General features: G+C 42.6%; 1 pseudogene across 1 annotated transcript; it reads left to right on the forward strand.

The window, feature by feature from the left end:
* Positions 1 to 11,021: 11,021 nt before the first annotated feature.
* On the forward strand, positions 11,022 to 11,394 carry LOC308416216 (large ribosomal subunit protein uL29-like; annotated as a pseudogene). Its single transcript has one exon. The product of its transcript is annotated as a large ribosomal subunit protein uL29-like (transcript).
* Positions 11,395 to 14,841: the final 3,447 nt, after the last annotated feature.

The following is a 14,841-nucleotide window of genomic DNA, read 5'->3' on the forward strand; positions in this document are numbered from 1 at the left end:
AATTGGGATTTCATGCAGACTTCCAGTTGAATGCTTCTCAAGTTCAAATTCTAACGTGTTCCCTTCCATTACCAGGAGAAAGAAGCAAGAGCTTTGACAGCAAGATGGCCTCCACGGTGACATGAGCAAAAATGGTAATTGCTGTACACATTGTTTGCCATTTACTTTCCTGTGGAGATAATTAGTAGATGATATTTATTGGCTTTAATCGAGTCTCCGACATTTTACTAAGGGTTTTTAATGCATTACTTTATTAAACCCACACAGCACCTCAGGAACATGCATTTGGTATCCTATGATATAAGAAAGCAAAGCCTTGGAGCAGAACTTAGAAGTCATGATCCTGACTCAGAGTTCACAGTAGCAGGCTGAATCAGTAATGTGACCTTCTCTCGTCCTCTTTGCTCTCTATCTCTGTTGTCTCTTCTGATGCTGGACTCTGGGACACCTTTGACCAGCGTAACATCAGCCAACTTCATTCCAAGAAGATGAAAAGGGTTGTGTGTTTCTTTTTCCTTGCTTCTCTCTATAGTGAGAGGCAGAGCTACGCAAGCCTAGGATGATCCTAGGGACAGAGATGCAAGGATGTGAGACAGAGCAGGGAAAGGGTATCTCTGATGAGACCACCCTATACTAGCCAGCCTGCCAGATAACCACACATACAAAAGCCAGCCCAGAGGAGCCCAACCAAGTATAGAGCAAGAGCATACAGACTCACTCAGCTGTCCTGGGGATGTTCAAGAGCTAAAAAACACTTGCTACACATAGGTTTGGGCATGTCTTAGCCACTGTGACCCCCAAAGCCAAAAGTATTATACTGAATTATCTACATAAACCCTAACTGGAAGGATCCTTTAAAGAGGAACATGTGGATATTCAAGACAAGAAAGGAAGGCTGTGTGTGTGCCAAGTGATATAAGATGCAAACACACAGTCATTTGTAAAAGAAAAGACAGGGAGAAACCGGAACCAAGGCATACAAGAAATACAGCTCTAGAACTTGAAACCGCTAGAAGCAAGGATTCTTCCCGAAGCACCCCTCACCCCAAAGAGGAAGGTGCACCACCATGCAGGCCCCTTTTAGCTCTCTGAGGGTAATTTTCTGACCTTTAAGCTCCAGAACTACAAATGAAAAATTGGTTGCTGTTTTTAAGGCACCAAGTTATAGCAACCATAGGAAATAATGCATATTACCAATTTTGAAGAAGTGGAAACACCGCTTTAATTAGTGTTAAACTGCATTTTACAAACCAGGCTTCAAACAGAAATTTATATCCTTATTCTGCCCACAATTTAAAAAGCAGACTAAGCCCGGGTCCTGCATGCAAACGTGAACACTGGGAGAAGGAATGGCAGAGCCCAGCAGGAATATGCAGCCTAGGCTTCAGGAAGATGGAAAATATGTTATCCGTGGGCAACAGCCTCAGCAGAGTCTCAGCCCAGTGAGCAGGCAGAGCCACTGTCCCTCAGACGGATCGTTTGAGTCTTTTTAAGTTCCTTTCCTCCCTAAGAAGGGGAATGATATAGTTAATCTTGTTTGTTAACTTAACCAGGTTTGGAAACATCAAGAAAACACCTCATCATAGTCCCAGAGAGGATGAATTAAAGGGGAAAGAGCCATCGTGACTGGAGCAGCACTGTGGGTGTGGGCCTCATACTGAAAGGGAGAAGAGGATGTGCACTGACCACCAGCTTGTCTCTCTCTGCATCCTGGATAGAACACAGCCAGCCTCATCAGGTCCCTCCCTTACGCCTCCTTTTCCATGTGGACCTCATCCCAACAAATCTCAGGCCGGAATAAACCTTTCCTCCCTCAGGTTGCTTTTGGCAGATATTTTGTTACAGGATGGAGAAAAGTAATCCAGGGACAACCTTTTAGAAAGCCAGTGTCTCACTTCAGAGAGCAGCCATGGGCCCTTCAGTACTGTACTGAGGGCCAGGTCTTCCTGCATTTATGCCTTCTAACCCAGTGCTGTCCTGAGTAACAGCCCACCCACAAGCGCCTTTCACACATATGAAATGGGACTGGTGTGACCGAGGGACAGGACCTTTGACTTGTTTCCCTTTAAATTCATGTGTTTGGATGATTCCCATGTTCATCAGCACAGACTTGGTCATTAAAAAAAAAAAAAAAAAAAAAAAAAAAAGGTGAAGGCCACAAAACCGGAGACCTGAGAATTCCAGTGATGTATTTCTGCTCTGGGAACTGGGGCCTACAATGCTGCCACCTACTTCCCCTGTGTTTTAAGAGAAATTATAGAACAGAAATCGGTAACGGAAAATGGATTTATTTGCAATTTGGCCAAACTAGGGTGGTTCTAATTTCCTACCTCCTGTGCCTGTGGCTATATAAAAATTCATTTAAAAAAATACATGAGCTAAGGGCTAGAGAGATGTAAGTTTAAGTGTGAGACAGGTTAACCAATCCTTTCTGTGTCAGAGGGAATCTGGGCCCCAGATTGGTTCTTTCCTCTGGAACAGAAATAGTTTTTACTCAGGTCTAGACTGAAGGAAATTAAATGTTAAAGATCCTACATTTCCAGAAAGGAAAGAAACAGGTTTGTGGGGTGTAAGATTTCCACCTACTCCAGGCCTGTCTGGTGGACTGAGTTGTCCCTGGGTCCATTTCATCGGTGGATACAGGGTAGAAGCCTTTCAGATCCTTTCTTTGAAGGTCAGCTTTAAGCTCTGTAGCTGTGCAGGACCAACCTTGAAACCAAGAAGGAGAGTTGCAAAGAGCTGCTGGGAGTTGGCCCTTTGTGAATTCGGGCTCAGTTCTAACATCACACTTGTCTGTCTTTCACAGAGACAGTATTATTACTACCTCAATTTCTCAAATGTGCACACTGAGGCTCTGGGAGGCCATGGGGACAACTTAAGGCATCAGTATTGTCACTGAGGAGAGCCAGGCTCCACTCCCAGCTCTATGTGTCCATGGTGCCTGAGGTCCATTCTGTATGACTCTGGGGACCAAGCCACGGCTCTCCTTCAACTGTGCACTGTCTTAGGCAAGGATGGAAATCAAGAATATGAAGAACACAAATGCTGACACTCCTACCGTGCAGATCAACCAGGACAACTCAATGGCCCCTGGACTTCAAAAAGCTTGATCTTCAGGGGGTATATAACCAGCCACCAATTCAAGGATCTCTCTTCTTCACAGGTCCATCTTGTGTATGTGGTAGGATCTAATACCTTTTACATCGGCTCATCCTGTCCAAACTCCAGTGTCCCCAAGATGTTCCCATGATTGCATAGTTGCCTACATTCCTGCATCTTAGAATGCAACCTCCACGCACAGGCCCGGGGCAACAGTAGGGCTTAAATGAGAGATACATCAGAGGCACACTGAGACCCACAAATCTATGAATGACTACCCTGGGGAGGGGCCTGGGAATCAATAATAAAGTGTTCCCCAAACAGTAACCATGGCAACCCTGGTCACAAGAGGGGTTTTATGTCTTCTCCAGGTTTTATGAGGCACACACAGCTCTTTTATAGACTCGGGCATTAATTATACTCATCAGAGGATGGAGTATTTCAGTGTGGCAAAGGTTATTCACCCTCAGGCTTGCTCAGCCCATATACATTACCCATAAAACTTCAAAGAAGTAATTAGAATGGATCCCCTCTTGGCTTGCTTTATTATTTGATAGTTTGAGGTAAAATACTAAGGTCATGACATGAGTTTGAACAATGTAAAAGAACAAGAAGCTGAGGCCTGAGCACAGCACCGATGTGAAGCAATCGCATGGAACGTTCCATGCGTACAGCTCAGAAGAATGAGAAATATTTTTTCTTAAATCCCAAAACCTAAAGCAGATGATAATGAAAACTCAAGTTAACCTCTGACTTTCTGTGGAACTTTTTGTGGGTGACATTCATTCTGAAATGATGTTGCCGTTGGATGTTCTTCATCTCTTGGTACTTGTTACCTCCACACAGGATTTTCCCTGGCTGCGAAATAAAGCTGGTGAGATGTCTCCATTACTTTTCAGTTGCCATGATAAGATACCACGGCAAAAACAACTTAAGGGGGGAAGGGTTGACTCTGGCTCATAGTTCAAAGATGTTCATCATGGGGTAAGAGGGTGTCAAGGCAGCGGGAGATTGGAGCATCTGGTCACATTATGTTTACAATCAGAAAGCAGAGAGCAATGAATACCATGCTCATCTCAATTTCTCCATTTACACAGACCAAGACCCCCACCCAGGGAATGGTCCTGTTCATAGATTAGTTGGGCTTTTCTCCATCAGTTGACCTTGTCAAGACAATCTCTCACATGCGTACTCAGAGACTAAATCATTCCTCGCAGGGGCCCATGGAGGCTTGTATCCTCAGTAATTTTACAGCCTGTCAAGTTGACAGCACTAACCATCCCACATCTGTTATTTGAACTTTTGAATTCTTGTTCTGAGTGTAAGGGAACGTATCGATTGGATCAGGACCCCCAAGACCAAGTTCTCAGCACAAAGGAGATTTATTTGTCCTAGAGGAACAGAGGGCAGGGGATAAGACACGGACAGAAAGTAGAGGACAAGGGAGAAGGGGAAGGGAACAAGGTAGAGGGGGAAGGGGTACTTGCTCCAGACTAAGGGCTGCCTCTGGATAGAGGAGACAGACATGGCCCATAGGCAAATGGCAGTCTATAAAGGTAACAAGGAAAACACTGTAAGGATAAGATATTTAATTTTAATTTAACATGTTAATTAAGTGAGCTAAAGAGGGTTTTGGATTGCTAAACTTGAATCCTTTGATAGCTGGACCTTGGTAATCAGCCTCAGGAGGAAGAAGTGGCCAAATAAAGGAGTAGACCTTAGTAGCTAGCTTTAGTGGGAAAATCTGCTGGTTTTTAGCAAGGCAGTGGAGATGGGAAAATGGGCAAGGCCTGCCTATGCCACATACTCTAGTGGACCAGTGTCCTTTCACCAAGGACCATTTCAAAGGTTTTCTGTGGGAAAAGTCAAACACTCATGAGACAGGCTGTCTGGGTCACAGGAATTCAAAGGAATGGCTGCCTCCTGCCTGCATGCTGGCCCGTTTATCCACTCACCCTCCACCGACATTAGACAAGCTGTAGATTTATAGGACTTGTGACTAGATACTGCACAGCAAAGGCTGACTTCTTTCCTTTTTTATTTTCCAAGCCCAGGAAAGAATAAGAGGACCATAGCAGACTGTGATACCAGTCTGGGTATCAGAGGACTGTGTAGATGACAGAGACACAAACATCAAGGGCAGGGCATCAGCAGGCTCTTGTGAAAGGCAACAAAGTCCAGTGTCCCCCAAGGTGGCCTAGGGTGGCTTGCAAGCAGAAGGTGAAATGCACAGCGTGACTAAGGTAGTTCGAGAGGCATTCTACAAACCAGATTCAAACAACCCATTCTGAACACAAGAAAGAGGAATTTACTTTCTGGGAAGAGTAAGTCAGCCATGAGGCCCGACTGAAAACAGGAGAATAGAATAAAATCTAATCACACAGATTCCTAGTTCTCCCACTGAGGCACAGAGAACATTTAACATCAAGATCCAACTTAGAGGTCATTTAGAGACTGAATTGTGTCCTTCCTTAAAGTCTTAGTCTGGGTAGAATTTTCTTAAAATTGAAATATTCTGATCCCCTAAGAGGTTCTTTAGGACTCAGGAAGTAAATAAAACCTACAAGGTTAAGGCAGTAAATTCATCACATCTCAGGAAGTTCCTGAAATTTATAAGAACACTAGCCTCTCCTCCCTTCCCAAGATCATATAAGTAGTAATAACCAAGGAACAAGAAAAGATCTTCAGTCAGCCAAGCCACCCACAAAACATGTAGGGAACTGTGGCTGTGCAGCTTTTCTGAGCTGTCACCTTTGCTGGGGTTTTTCCATAATGCCTCGGCCTTTGAGTCACCCATGTGTCCCTAATTAACTCCTTACCCACAATCCTGTAAGTGACCACATGTGTAGTTTCACTTCTGTGACTATTATAAAGCACTCTGGCCAAAGGGAGCTTAGGGGAGGAAAGGGTTTGTTTGACTTATAATACCAAGTCAGTCCATCAAGGCAGGAATCTGGAGGAGAGAATCATAGGGAAAACCTCTCTCTCTCTCTCTCTCTCTCTCTCTCTCTCTCTCTCTCTCTCTCTCTCTCTCACACACACACACACACACACACACACACACACACACTCATATCTCAGACTTGCTTAGGTTCATGCTAGATTCTTATATAGCCCAGGACCACCTTCCCAAGGAATGGTGCCACCCATGGTGGGCTGGACCTTCCTGTCTACTAAGATAATCCCTTCATAGACATGCCTACATTCCAACCTGATAAAAATACCCAATGAAGAGTCCTTTCAGATAATTCTAGGCTGTGTCAAATTGATAGATAATACTATGTGTTGGGGGCCACCAAAGAAGAACAACAAAACAGCTTTAGAGCTCATGGAATTTCGCCCAACAGTTACCACAATTATGAAGGGTATGTCTCAGAGGCAGAACCCCAAGGACTGTGTCCTGAGGACTTCATGCTGTTGTGAAGTTTTGCTCTACTTGCTGACCTCACATCACACCCCTCATAATCAAAGGCTTATGTGAAAACTCTACAGGGTCTTCCAACCACTCACTGGGCTGTATTATTGGCACTTACAATAACAGTGATTGATCTTTTTCAAGCTTTACTGCTGGAGGAGATTAATTGTCCACCACCCTTAGAAAGAATTTGGAGAAGTAAATTACTAACAAAGTTAGGTTACGATATTTTTGCTAGTGAGTTTGACTAGAAAATCTTGGGAAACAACTTGAAGTTCAGAAAGGCACACTTTTAATAATTGAGCGGGGGATTTTTTGAGGTCAGGGAACAAGAACAATGGCAGCTTGACTAGTGCTACCTGACCTGCCTCTCTTGCAAAGCTGGGCTGGCGATCAAGGTGATGGTTAATTTCTTGTTGTTAATGAGTCAGTGTGCACCCTGAGAATTTAAAGTAGAAATAACTGATTGCTTTTTATATAAAAGTTGAGATTTGTGATTCTTTTAAGACTTTTATAAGACTACTTTTTAAGATAATAATAAGATAATTGGCCCATTCTTTGTAACCACCAATTGTAGTTTGTCAGGAAAGAGAAGCCAGCTGAGAAAATTACCTTGCTTGCTTACACTTGGTTAATCTATAACAAGTTGCTTAGTTACGAGTGTATGTGGGTTCTTGAGAATAATTTGGGTTTTTTTTTACCTGAATTATATAATGTTTAGTCATGTAAGGGTATTGAAAACATGTTTTTCTATATATATTTGATCACATGACAAAGAATAGAATGTAGCCACATTGTGATTTTTATAGTGCTTGAAAGATTTTGCTGAGATATATCAGCTTTGAGAGAAAAAGTAAAGTTATTAGAGCTTGCTTATTGGAGCTTTGCTCCATCTACCCAACGTATGAGTGTGTATTTACATACATATATATGCATGTATCTATGTGTGTATGTATGTGTAGGTGTGTGTAGGTATAAAGTTGGAGCTTGTTGAATCTTGCTTCATTCATCTAGTGTGTACAAGTGCCTGAGTGTGTGTGTGTTTATTATTCTTTCTCCTCTTTTCTCGGTGACCTCCAAAGAGTTTCTTCACTGGCTGCAAGGAATACTTCACAGACCCCAGAGAATCAAGCTTTATTTCCTTGGAGGAAAGTCCCATGAGTGACCAATCACCAACTCTATGCCCTGCTTCAGTTTACCCTAACCTGTTGAAGCCAGCCTTGGACGACTATGACACTCTAATAAACCCATTGTTTCACTAAGGTAGACGTCTGTGGATTGTTACCTTCATTTCCCATTGGTCCCTGTCTAGAATGAATAAATATTTGTTCACACATTCTCAGGAAGAGTCACATAACACATATGTGGAAGCCCTGTCCCCTAGAATGACCCTGAATAAGGTAGCAACTTGACAGAGGTAATTATGAATAAAGCAGCCCACAGGGCAAAGGCCTGACTCAATAGTAAGATACCAGAGTGCAAAATATTCGACTTCACCCCTGGAGCATGCATGCTTTTCAGGAGCTACATGGGATTAGAGCTGCCTAACCTCACGGAGCCCAGGAGGTACTGATTCAGGGTGACATGGGGCACTCAGTGCCCTTCGCTCATCTAAGCTAAGGAACTTACTGTGGGAGCAGCAGGGTTCCAGTGTGTCTGGAAGACACCAAAAACCTGCTCAGAACTCTACACAAAGCATCATTATCCAGAGGGACCCAGAGGAAAGCAGGTCCTACCTCTCCTTCCCTGTCACACACTGTATCTCACAACTGCCTCAAAACCCATCCAGTGCTTTGCCCTCCTTGTCTTCATAATAACAGCTGTTATGTCTGCGGGCTTTGAAATTTATATTACCATTCACAGTGTTAGAATTCCACGTTTTTAAACTGTAGCTGAAAAAACAGCTGGTTATAAAAATATATAATATCAATATGGTAGTAAAAGGAAAAAAAAATAAAACCTTACTCTGGCTTTTAAGGATTAAACTCACAATAGTTGGTCACCCTTGAGTGATACATCCACCCACTTCCTAAAGTCATGGGCAGTCCTCACTCGGGAATATTCCAAAACTTTTGCAATCACAGCACAGTGGATGTCTACATAGCTCCATACCACATGTTGTAGAGTAACAACTGTCGTGGTTTGAATAGGTATGGCCCCTTATAGACCCATGTATTTGAATACTAGGCCCATAGAGAGTGACACTATCAGGAGGCGTGGCCTTGTTAGAGTAGGTGTGACTTTGATGAAAGAACTGTATCACTAGGAGGTGGACTTTGAGGTGTTAGATGCTCTAGCTACAAGTAGTGTGGCATTCACTTCCTGCGGCCTGAGTGTCCACATGTAGAGCTCTTGGCTCCTTCTCCAGCATCATGTCTCGTCTATGTGCCACCATGTTTCCAGCCATGATGATAATGGACTAAATAAAACTCTGAACTGTAAGCCAGCCAAAATTAAATGTCTTTTATAAGAATTACAATGGTCCAGTGCTGCCTGGGAGCACACACTTCCGGCCCAAGGCCAGACCCGGCCCAGTTTCATCAGGACCAGCAACCTGCCCACAGGTCGCTGGGTGCTCGGAAGAGCTGCAGGAGGGATCTCACTCCTAAGTGGAGGGGTGAGTCAATGTACCCTCCCCACTGTCTACCCTGGAAGAGGTCACCCAGAACTCTCACAGCGCAGGTGGCAGTGCTGCCTGGAAGCTCACACTTCCTGCCCAAGGTCAGATCCAGCCCAGCTGCATCAGGACTGAGTTCTGCCATCAGAACTCACAGCCAACCCAAAGAGATGAACACCCAGGAACAATCTCCCTCTGGAGACAGGCCCACAAGAGAGACAAACTCCAGTAAGAGACAACAAGATCACCTAGCATCACCTATAACAAGATGGCAAGAAGAAAGCACAAGACTTTAAAAAATGGAAACCAAGGCAACCTGGCAAAACCAGAACCCAGTTCTCCTACCACTACAAATAGTGAATATCCCAACTCATCAGAAAAACAAGATTTAGACTTAAAATCATACTTCATGATGATGATGGAGATCTTTGAGAAGCAAATAAATAACACACTTTAAAAAGTAAAGGAAAGCCAGGAGAATACACACAAAAAGTTGAAGATCTTAAAGAGGAACCACAAAAACACACACACACACACACACACACACACAAATCACTTAAAGAGCTACAGGAAAGCACAAACAACCAAGTAAAGAAATAGAAACAATGAAGAAATCACAAAAGGAGACAACCCTGAAGTTGGAAAACTTAGGAAAGACATAGGGAGTCATAGATGGAATCATAAACAGAATACAAGAGATGGAGGAAAGAGTCTCAGGAGCAGAAGACACCATAGAAATCATTGACACAACAGTCAGAGAAAATGCAAAAATCAAAAATATTCTAACCCAAAACATCCAGGAAATCCAGGATACAATGAGAAGACCAAACCTAAGGATAATAGGTGTAAAAGAAAGCAAAGATTCCCAACTGAAAGGCCCAGTAAATATCTTTAACAAAATTATGGAAGAAAACTTTCCTAACCTAAAAAGACAGATGATCACAAACATACAAGAAGCCTACAGAACCCCAAATAGACTGGACCAGAAAAGAAATTTGTCTAGACAAACAATAGTCAAAACAACAAATGCTGAAAACAAAGAAAGAATACTAAAAGCAGTAAGAGAAAAAGGACAGATAACATATAAAGGCAGACAGATCAGAATTTCACCAGACTTTTCAACAGAGACTATGAAAGCTAAAAGATCCTGGATTAACATCATACAGATTCCAAGGAAACACAAGTTCCAGCCCAGGTTACTATATCCAGAAAAACTCTCAATCACCATATATGGAAAAACCAAGATATTCCAGGACAAAAACAAATTTACACAATATCTGTCCACAAATCCAGTCTTACAGAAGATAATAGATGGAAAACTCCACTACAAAGAGGGAAACTTCACCCTAGGAAAATCAAGAAACTAATCCTCTTGCAACAAGCATCAAAGAAGAAAAGCACACAAACATAACTCTACCTCTAGCAACAAAAATAGCAGGAAACAACAATCACTATTCCTTAATAATCCTTAAAGTCAATTAACTCAATTCTCCAATACTAATTAACAATTAACTCAATTCTCTGGTAGTCTCCAGACTACCAGACTGGATACATAAACAGGATCCAGCATTTTGCTGCATACAGGAAACTCATCTCAACAATAAAGACAGGCACTACCTCAGAGTAAAAGGTTGAGAAAGAACTTTCCAAGCAAATGGTCCCAAGAAACAAGCTGAAGTAGCCATTCTAATATCAAATAAAATAGATTTTCAACCAAAAGTCATCAAAAAAGACAAGGAAGGACACTTTTTAACTCATCAAAGAAAAAAAATCTATCAAATGAACTCTCAATCCTGAACATCTATGCTCCAAATACAAGGGCACCCACATTCATAAAAGAAGCTCTACTAGCTCTCGAACTGGGCAACCTCAGCCGTGAACAATGCAGCAATGGCCAAGATTAAGGCTCGGGACCTGCGTGGCAAGAAGAAGGAGGAGCTGTTGAAACAACTGGACGATCTGAAGGTGGAACTGTCCCAGCTTCGCGTCACCAAAGTGACAGGCGGCGCTGTGTCCAAGCTCTCCAAGATACGAGTCGTACGCAAATCCATTGCCTGTGTCCTCACTGTCGTTAATTAGACTCAAAAGGAAAACCTCAGGAAGTTCTACAAGGGAAGGAAGTACAAGCCCCTGGACCTGCGACCCAAGAAGACTAGAGCCATGTGCCGCCGGCTCACCAAGCATGAGGAGAAGCTGAAGACCAAGAAGCAGCAGCAGAAGGAGCGGCTGTACCCAACTGCAAAAGTGTGCAGTCAAGGCCTGAGACAGCGACAATGAACTGCAAACTGACAAAAAAAAAGAAGAAGAAGAAGAAGAAGAAGAAGAAGAAGAAGAAGAAGAAGAAGAAGAAGAAGAAGAAGAAGAAGAAGAAGAAGAAGAAGAAGAAGCTCTACTAAAGCTCAAAGCATATATTACACCACACACAATAATAGTGAGAGACTTCAATACCCCCCTCTCATCAAGGGACAGATCATGGATGCAGAAACTGAACAGAGACACAGTGAAACTAACAGAAGTTATGATCCAAATGGATTTAACAGACAACTGTAGACTATTTCATCCTAAAACAAAAGAATACACCTTCATCTCAGCACCTATGGCACCTTTTCCAAAACTGACCATATAGTCAGTCATAATACAGCCAAGGCACCGAGGTGGAGAGGGTGATTGGGAGAGGGAACACCTTCATGGAAGCAAGTTGATGGGGAGGATGGAGGGGATGGGGGAAAGGGTATAATATTTGAAATGTAATTACAGAGAATATTCAATAAAATTGAAAAAAAAAAGAATTGCTACAAACATGGTGTCTCTTCACAGTAATAAAACTCTAAACAGAAACCCTCATGTATTCCATGGTAAGACAAGGGTGGGTCTCACTTTGCATACTCAGTACAAATGAAGTGGTTAAGTAAAAACAGAATGGCTCTGCTGGAAACATACTCGGAGCCCTAAAACTCATGAGGTGAGAAATACTGCAAAGCTAGTGTCAAGTCGCTAACAATGGCATGTTCAATGCCATAAGGTCATGAGAGCCTTTAAAGCCCATGGAAACGAAAAGAAATGACTCTGTGTTTGCTATTTCTGGTCTTGTCCTGCTTCTTTGATTTGTTGTGCACTTGCAACTGCTACTTGAGCAAAGCTGCCATATCACCATTACACACTAGGTGTCACCATTCAAGACATCCAAATTCCTTATTTCAAAGGAACTTCTTATGTAACGTATTCACCCTGATTTACTGGTCTCTAAGCTGGATGTTTTATTTACTTAGTGTAACGGATTAGTTCCCTGAGTACCAAGAGTCACATTCATCTACCATTCAGGATGTGATCCTTCTCACTCTGAAATATGTCATTGCAGGTGTAATTTGGTCATACTGAGCTGAGACGGGCCCCTGCATCCACGTCTGCTGATTTTACCAGAACGTGCAAGGGGAATGTCATGTGAAGATGGAGGCAGAGATGGGGAACAGTGGTGTCAGAGCCCAGGAGCTCCAGAGGCCACTAGGAAGCTGGAAAAGCCTGGGAATGATTGTCCCTGGAGCCACACAAGGGATAAAATGGTGGGTCTGGAACAAGAGCTGCCAGGACAACACACAGAACTGGGACTCTGTGACACTTCCCAGCAACCCAACGCTAATCAATCAAGCCATTAAGTACTTCCTCAATGTGGGAATTTCAAAGCCAGACACTTTAGGAGTAGATGACAAGCGTGTCGTGCGTCTTATGCTTGAGACAGCTCAAACTCGAAAGCAAGGCAGCCTTAAGGCTCCTGGGACAGAAACTGCCCCTTGCAGCGCACAATCCCAGCATCCACCCAGCCTGCACGTCTGAAAGGGTATGACCCAAGGCTGTCACTCAAGAATTCCCTACACCGCTAAGAACACTTAGAAGCAAAATATTTTACCAAATATTTTATTCTTCAGGAAGAGCTTTAGGCTTTCACCTGTCAAAATTCTTTCCTCTGGGCTTCATTATACATTTCTCTGCCTCATTTGAAGACTCAGAGAACATGATTTAAAATGACCCTATTTCCCCTCTCAAATCTATGTGGCCACATCAAAGTTAAAATTACTTTTCAAAAACTCTTATTGCTTCTCGGGAGGTTTTCTGTCTGCTTTATTAATAATGTATCAGTCATGTACGTAATTTTTTCAGTTTTTTTGTTGTTGTTTTGGTTTTTTGTTTTTGTTTTTGTTTCTGGCTTGAATAGTTTTAAAATACTACAGCAACCTTTAAGCAGAGCACACCGCAGAGCTCGGCATGGTGGCTTAAATAAAATCTGTGCACATTGAGTACCAGCTATTTCCACAGATGGTTGGCTCGCCAGCTCTGTTTGTGAGTGGCACAAAAAAAAAAAAAAAAAACAAAAAAACAAAAAAACCCACTTCCACACATCTCACTGTAGAGTTTCACATCCTAAAAAGACTCCAAGTAAGGCATAAAGGTCATAGATGGTCACCATGACCAGACCCTTAGCCTTTCTGAGACTCATTGCTTGTGTGGAAAAGTGGAGAAGGTACGTCTGAGAATATGACGTCAGCACCAAGCAGAGGCTCTGCGAAGGTTAGGCCCAGCCCCATTTCCTTCCCTGGTACACACCAGTCAAATGTGTCCTTTGTCTGGAAAACAGCCACTGAAAATTTATCCTTCATGGAGAAACAGTAACATCACCAAATATTTACCATGGCCACAAAATGAGGGGTGGGGGTATTGGGGGATGCCTGCTACTTCATTTGAAATGTCATGTATAAGATGTGCAAAACTCTCACAGCTGGATATAATTTGAATTATAAAGAGAAATTGTTTTATGGAATATTTTGTACTTATTTCTCATAATTCTATACATGTATACAATGTATCTCAATCATATCCATGTCTATTCTCCACTCCAACTTCATGGCTTCTTCCTTTATATAAACTCAACCAATCCAGGCAGTGCTAATGGATGGTCCACACCATATGCTCAGGGATATGGGCCATCCACTAAGACAAGGGCAGCCTAACCGGGGTAACACCAGCAAACAAAACCTCACTTTCCTGACAGGCTATTCTTGCCAGGGAAGCCGTAACAACTCCTATCAGAACCATAGAAGGATTCCTGCCAGGCAACACTCACTCAGGTACTCTTTAAGAACCATAGAGAAAACAGAGGAACAAAACACCTCCCCAGCAGAGACAAGACCACATGTCAGCACTAGAATTGCAGTTTGTGCGGACCCAGATTCCTAGACGCCAGCATAAACACAGTCAATAACAGCCAGGACAATATGACCAGCAGCCCTTCTGCAGCAAGCCCTGAGTATTCCAATATTCTGAATAATCCAAGCTGAAAGACAAAATAAGACTTTAAAATGTCCTATATGAAGATAATGAAAGTCGTTGGAGAGGAAATTATTAGATCTCTTGAAGACATTTTTTGAAAACATAAATGAACAACGGAAGGAAATTAATACAACTGTTCAAGACCTGAGAGTGGAAACAGAGTGGATAAAGAAAACACAAACTTAGGGAATTCTGGAAATGAAAAATTCAGGAGCTTGAACAGGAACAACAGATGAAGCTTCACCAACAGAAACATAAGAGATGGAACAGAAAAATCTCAGCCATTGAAGACGAGATGAATACCTCAGTCAAAGAAAATGTTACATCTAAAAATATCCTGGCACAAAACATCCAGAAAATCTGGGACAGTGTGAAATGGCCAAAGATA

The sequence above is a fragment of the Micromys minutus genome, assembly GCF_963924665.1.
Source record: "Micromys minutus genome assembly, chromosome: 2".
In the NCBI taxonomy this organism is placed as follows: domain Eukaryota; kingdom Metazoa; phylum Chordata; class Mammalia; order Rodentia; family Muridae; genus Micromys; species Micromys minutus.